Source organism: Entelurus aequoreus, linkage group LG08 (genome assembly GCF_033978785.1).
Source record: "Entelurus aequoreus isolate RoL-2023_Sb linkage group LG08, RoL_Eaeq_v1.1, whole genome shotgun sequence".
NCBI classification, from domain to species: domain Eukaryota; kingdom Metazoa; phylum Chordata; class Actinopteri; order Syngnathiformes; family Syngnathidae; genus Entelurus; species Entelurus aequoreus.
The window spans coordinates 3,608,935-3,615,833 of NC_084738.1; positions in this window are offsets into that span (position 1 = coordinate 3,608,935).

The window sequence follows — 6,899 nt, forward strand, 5'->3', positions numbered from 1 at the left end:
ATTTCTTTTTAAAACACTTATATAAAAGTGGGACCCCAAAAATTTACTGTGGGACCCCATTTTCAACATTTCTAGCGCCAACACTGATGGGAGTATTGGCGCGACCAAAACAGCAGCAGGCGGCTGTGGCCTGCGGGCCGGTTCTAATACTAATCAAATATCATCCCGGGGGCCATAGATCTGGGGTCCCCAACCACCGGTCTGCGGACCGATTGGTACCGGGCCGCACAAGAAATTAAAAAAAAAAAAAAAAAAAAAATTAATGAAATCAACATAAAAAACACAATATATACATTACATATCAATACAGCCTGCAGGGATACAGTCCGTAAGCACACATGATTGTATTTATTTATGTAAAAATAAAAAAAATAAAAAAATATTTTTTAATTTTTTAAATTGAGTCTGTTGAGGTGATTGGAAAAGTAGCTACCACAGCTTCTGTTTTGTTTGATCAGCCGTTTTACAGTCACCGTTTGGAAATATGAGAATGAGAATCAGCACCCCCAAGTCCGAGTCCATGGTTCTCGCCCGGGAAAGGGTGGAGTGCCATCTCCGGGGTTGGGGAGGAGACCCTGCCCCAAGTGGAGGACTTCAAGTACATCGGAGTCTTGTTCACGAGTGGGGGAAGAGTGGATGGTGAGATCGACAGGCGGCGTCTTCAGTAATGCGGACGCTGTATCGATCCGTTGTGGTGAAGAAGGAGCTGAGCCGGAAGGTAAAACTCTCAATTTACCGGTCGATGTACGTTCCCATCCTCACCTATGGTCATGAGCTTTGGGTTATGAGCGAAAGGACAAGATCACGGGTACAAGCGGCTGAAATGGGTTTCCTCCGCCGCCGGGTGGCGGGGCTCTCCCTTAGAGATAGGGTGAGAAGCTCTGTCATCCGGGGGGAGCTCGGAGAGGAGCCAGGTGAGGTGGTTCGGGCATCTGGTCAGGATGCCACCCGAACGTGTGTTTAGGGCACGTCCGACCGGTAGGAGGCCACGGGGAAGACTATGTCTCCCGGCTGGCATGGGAACGCCTGGGGATCCCCCGGGGGGAGCTGGACGAAGTGGCTGGGGAGAGGGAAGTCTGGGCTTGCCTGCTTAGGCTGCTGCCCCCGCGGCCCGACCTCGGATAAGCGGAAGAAGATGGCTGGATGGTTTGGAAATAATAAATGTACGTAAATAAACAGATTTTTTTGGGGTGTAAATAACTCATTTCACAACGTATATATCTGCGACTTATAGACGGTAGGCATGGTGTTCCTGGGATTAAAGGAACACCATGCGGCTTATTTGCTGGTGCGCTCTACAGTCCGGAAAATACGGTATTTGTCACACCTTAAAACTTTTTCTCCGCCAAACAAGTCCGGCATTGACATTATATACAAAATAAGAATAACACTGAAGTCCTTAGCTACATAAAAAAGATTAAAGGCAGGCGACAACAACGCTTCTACCACGAGGTATTAAAGTATTATAAACTGTGCGGCTGTATGCACCAAATCATTATTAGTGTCAAATGCATTATCCGCGAGTGAAGTGAACACACCGTCTCCCTTTCACTCTTTTCTCAGCTCGCCGACCTCCAGCAGGAGCGCTGACCCCGTGAAAGGGCTCCGTCACACTTCCCTGCCCGGCTAATGGACTCAGGCCTGAGGCAGCTAATGGCATAATGAGCCCCAGGCAGCAAGGAGAGGGACAGTTCTGGCCCAGGGGCGCAGGGAAAAAGGTGCAGGGACCGAGGGCCGGGGGGGGGGGACGCGTACCCGACGTCTTTTGGTCTTCACCGTCTCCTAGCGACCGACTGATGTGAGTGGGCGGAGAGTGAGCCGCTGCTTGCACCACCGGTGCCCGTGAGGATGTGTTTTGATATAAAAACCTTTCATAACTCACAAATGTACTTCCTTAAAAAGGGAGGGGAAAAAAACACTCAGCTTAAAATACAAAACCAGTGTGGAAATGTTCGAACTGAGAAACTTTTTTTTTTTTTTTTGTGGAAATAATCATTAACTTAGAATTTAATGGCAGCAACATATTGCGAAAAAGTTGGCACAGGGGCATTTTTACCACTGTGTTACATGGCCTTTCCTTTTAACGACACTCAGTAAACGTTTGGGAACTGAGGAGACACATTTTTGAATCTTTTTAGGTGGAATTCTTTCCCATTCTTGCTTGATGTACAGCTTAAAGGCCTACTGAAATGATTTTTTTATTTATTTAAACGGGAATAGCAGATCCATTCTATGTGTCATACTTGATCATTTCGCGATATTGCCATATTTTTGCTGAAAGGATTTAGTAGAGAAAATCGACGATAAAGTTCGCAACTTTTGCTCGCTGATAAAAAAAAGCCTTGCCTGTAGCGGATGTAGCGTGACGTCACAGGAGCTAGTATTCCTCACAATTCCCCGTTGTTTACAATGGAGCGAGAGAGATTCGGACCGAGAAAGTGACGATTACCCCATTAATTTGAGCGAGGATGAAAGATTCGTAGATGAGGAACGTTACAGTGAAGGACTAGAGTGCAGTGCAGGACGTATCTTTTTTCGCTCTGACCGTAACTTAGGTACAAGCTGGCTCATTGGATTCCACACTCTCTCCTTTTTCTATTGTGGATCACGGATTTGTACTTTAAACCACCTGGGATACTATATCCTCTTGAAAATGAGAGTCGAGCACGCGAAATGGACATTTAAAGTGACTTTTATCTCCATGACAATACATCGGTGACACACTTAGCTACTGAGCTAACGTGTTAGCATCGTTCTCAAATGAAGATAGAAACAAAATAAATAAACCCCTGACTGGAAGGATAGACAGAAGACCAACAATACTATTAAACCATGTACATGTAACTACACGGTTAAAAATTCTCAGCCTGGTAAGGGTTAACTATGCTGTTGCTAACGACGATAAGGCTAATTTAGCAACTTAGCAACCGGACCTCACAGAACTATGTACTCTCTCCTTTTTCTATTGTGGATCACGGATTTGTATTTTAAACCACCTGGGATACTATATCCTCTTGAAAATGAGAGTCGAGAACGCGAAATGGACATTTAAAGTGACTTTTATCTCCACGACAATACATCGGTGACACACTTAGCTACTGAGCTAGCGTGCTAGCATCGTTCTCAAATGAAGATAGAAACAAAATAAATAAACCCCTGACTGGAAGGATAGACAGAAGATCAACAATACTATTAAACCATGTACATGTAACTACACGGCTAAAAATTCTCAGCCTGGTAAGGCTTGACAATGCTGTTGCTAACGACACTAAGGCTAATTTAGCAACTTAGCAACCGGACCTCACAGAACTATGATAAAACATTAGCGCTCCACCTACGCCAGCCAGCCCTCATCTTCCCATCAACAGCCGTGCTCACCTGCATTCCAGCGATCAACAGCGCGACGAAGGACTTCATCCGTGGGTTTGGCGGCAAGCATCGGCTAGGCATAGTAAGTAGTCCTTGTTGTGTTGCTGTAAGTATTGTACTTAGCCGCTAATACACCGATCGATCCCACCTACAACGTTCTTCTTTGCAGTCTCCATTGTTCATTAAACAAATTGCAAAAGATTCACCAACACAGATGTCCACAATACTGTGGAATTTTGTCGAAGAAAACAAGAGGTTTTTCTATCGGGTCCGATGGGGTCCAACCACTTCCGTTACTTTTGTGACGTCACGCACATAAATCATATCCAAAGGAGTTTTTCAACCGGAAGTGTGGCGGGAATTTTAAAATGTCACTTTATAAGTTAACCCGGCCGTATTGGCATGTGTTGCAATGTTAAGATGTCATCATTGATATATAAACTATCAGACTGCGTGGTCGCTAGTAGTGGCTTTCAGTAGGCCTTTAAGTTGTTCAACAGTCCGGGGGTCTCCGTTGTGCTATTTTAGGCTTCATAATGCGCCACACATTTTCAATGGGAGACAGGTCTGGACTACAGGCAGGCCAGTCTAGTACCCGCACTCTTTTACTACGAAGCCACACTGTTGTAACATGTGACTTGGCATTGATTGCTGAAATAAGCAGGGGCGTCCATGATAACGTTGCTTGGATGCTCCAAAACCGGTATGTACCTTTCAGCATTAATGGTGCCTTCACAGATGTGTAAGTTACCCATGCCTTGGGCACTAATACACCCCCATACCATCACACATGCTGGCTTTTACACTTTGCGCCTAGAACAATCCGGATGGTTCTTTTCCTCTTTGGTCCGGAGGACACGACGTCCACAGTTTCCCGAAAAATTATGAAATGCGGACTCGTCAAACCACAGAACACTTTTCCACTTTGCATCAGTCCATCTTAGATGAGCTCGGGCCCAGCGAAGCCGGCGGCGTTTCTGGGTGTTGTTGATAAATGGCTTTCGCTTTGCATAGTAGAGTTTTAACTTGCATTTACAGATGTAGCGACCAACTGGAGTTACTGACAGTGGTTTCCTGAAGTGTTCCTGAGCCCATGTGGTGATATCCTTTACACACTGACGTCGGTTTTTGATGCAGTACCGCCTGAGGGATCCAAGGTCACAGGCATTCAATGTTGGTTTTCAGCCTTGCCGTGATTTTTCCAGATTCTCTGAACCTTTTGATGATATTACAGACCGTAGATGGTGAAATCCCTAAATTCCTTGCAATAGCTGGTTGAGAAATGTTGTTCTTAAACAATTTTCTCACGCATTTGTTGACAAAGTGGTGACCCTCGCCCCATCCTTGTTTGTGAATGACTGAGCATTTCATGGAAGCTGCTTTTTATACCCAATCATGGCACCCACCTGTTCCCAATTAGCCTGTTCACCTGTGGGATGTTCCAAATAAGTGTTGGATGAGCATTCCTCAACTTTATCAGTCTTTGTTGCCACTTGTGCCAGCTTTTTTCAAACATGTTGCAGGCATCAAATTCCAAATGAGCTAATATTTGCAAAAAATAACAAAGTCTACCAGTTCGAACGTTAAATATCTTGTCTTTGCGGTCTATTCAATTGAATATAAGTTGAAAAGGATTTGCAAATCATTGTATTCTGTTTTTATTTACCATTTACGCAACGTGCCAGCTTCACTGGTTTTGGGTTTTTTAAGATATAAGAGCAGTATCAAAAGTCAATTAACAGTCAATTAAGGATGCGCCGATCGGTTGACCACCAATCAGTGTTAGCCGATTTTCGTGAAGAAAGTATGTGACCGAGCAATGCCGACATACAGCTACCATTTTGGCAAACAGACACATTTTTGATGATACTTGTAAGAAACGTACTTTATTTGTCGCCATGGAGTCGAGGATTGGACTGCGAAAGGATGTTTGCTGCTAGCCATGTTTTAAAGCACCTCTTCCAGAGGGTGTTTCAGTGTTATAACTTCACCTTTATCGTTAGTTTTTAAGCCAAAATGCGTCCATTTTCCTTTTTTCTGTCTACACACTGTGTCTGCTTGTAAGTACTCCGTGATTGTGCGCTGCCGAACATGCTCCCCTGCTCGTAAAACCAACAATGTCAGGACGTGACGACGTGCCGTCATGCCCGGTACTTTTCAAACAGAGTATAGTACCGTGTTTGATTTATTAGTACCGCAATACTATACTAGTACCGGTATACCGTACCCTTCCAAATACATTTAGTCCATTAAACACAATTATGATGGATACAAGTCTAAAACTACCAGTGTTTCCCACACATTCATTTATTTGTGGCGGCCCGCCACAAAAGAATTACGTCCGCCACAAATAAAAAATAAATAATTTTTTTTGTTTTTTTTGTTTTAAGGCAAATCATATAGTTGATGTAGATGCCCATATAGGCTGTTCAGATTTATTTTACAAAAGAGAAGTGTAGGATACTTCTCTTGTTGCCTTATTTGTGCTTGACCACTACTGTTTTCTGTTTATTTGTTACTGACTGTGGCAGGACACCTCTGCCTCTGTTTCACTTTATGTTGCTGGTAAATAATATGCTTGTAGTAGTAGGCTAAAGTTAAATTATTTAGTATGCACTAATTAAAGGGGCAGAGCTTTAAGAGACATTTTAGCTTTTATATTTTATAAGAACCACAATTAATAAATATATTTCAGTGAATAACTTATTGTTCAAGTCTGTATATAAATATGTACATAAAGTGTTGTAATTATATTGTAAAATGGATGGATGGATGGACGTTTAAAACAAAACTGTTATTATTAATTAGTAAGTATACATTTTTGGAGCCTTTTTAGGGAAAATCATATTGTAGTAAACTATGCAAATTACTCGATGATGTCATGGTGACCACGCCCATAGCCACGCCCCCACCGCCACAGGTATCTTGGCATTTTATGGGAAACACTGACTACCATTGTTGTTATTATAGTAATGTGAAACCACACACACACACATTAATTGTGCAGTCGTCTCCTGTGGGAGTGCAGTTTAAAAACAAAAAGGCACAGACAGTTTTGACAAGGCTAACGCTTCAAATGTAGGTTTTGTCAAGAAAAGAAAACGAAGGAGTGGAGGGTCACGTTAGCTCGCACAGGGCCTCGGAGCCCCCGTCGTCTGCAAAGTCGACTCGCAGGTCGGCCCAAAGTTCATCTTTCTTCCCGGTTGTCGCCTTCTGACCTAGATGTGCATGAGCGCGTGGCTACGAACTGCCTGTGTGTGTGTGTGTGTGTGTGTGTGTGTGTGTGTGTGTGTGTGTGTGTGTGTGTGTTCTTGTATTTCTACCCTTCTTGAGACATCAACAAGGAAAAAGTAGCTTCCATATGAGGAGTTGTGAACAAGTGACGACATAAATCACGGTCCCAATACTGAAAACCATTGCATCTAATAGAGAATGTCTCATTTGCACCCCTGGTGGTGAAATCTATCAAAATGAGGGTGGTCCCAAAAAGGAGGGATTTTTCAAATTGACTGTGTGTCGCTTTTAAAAGT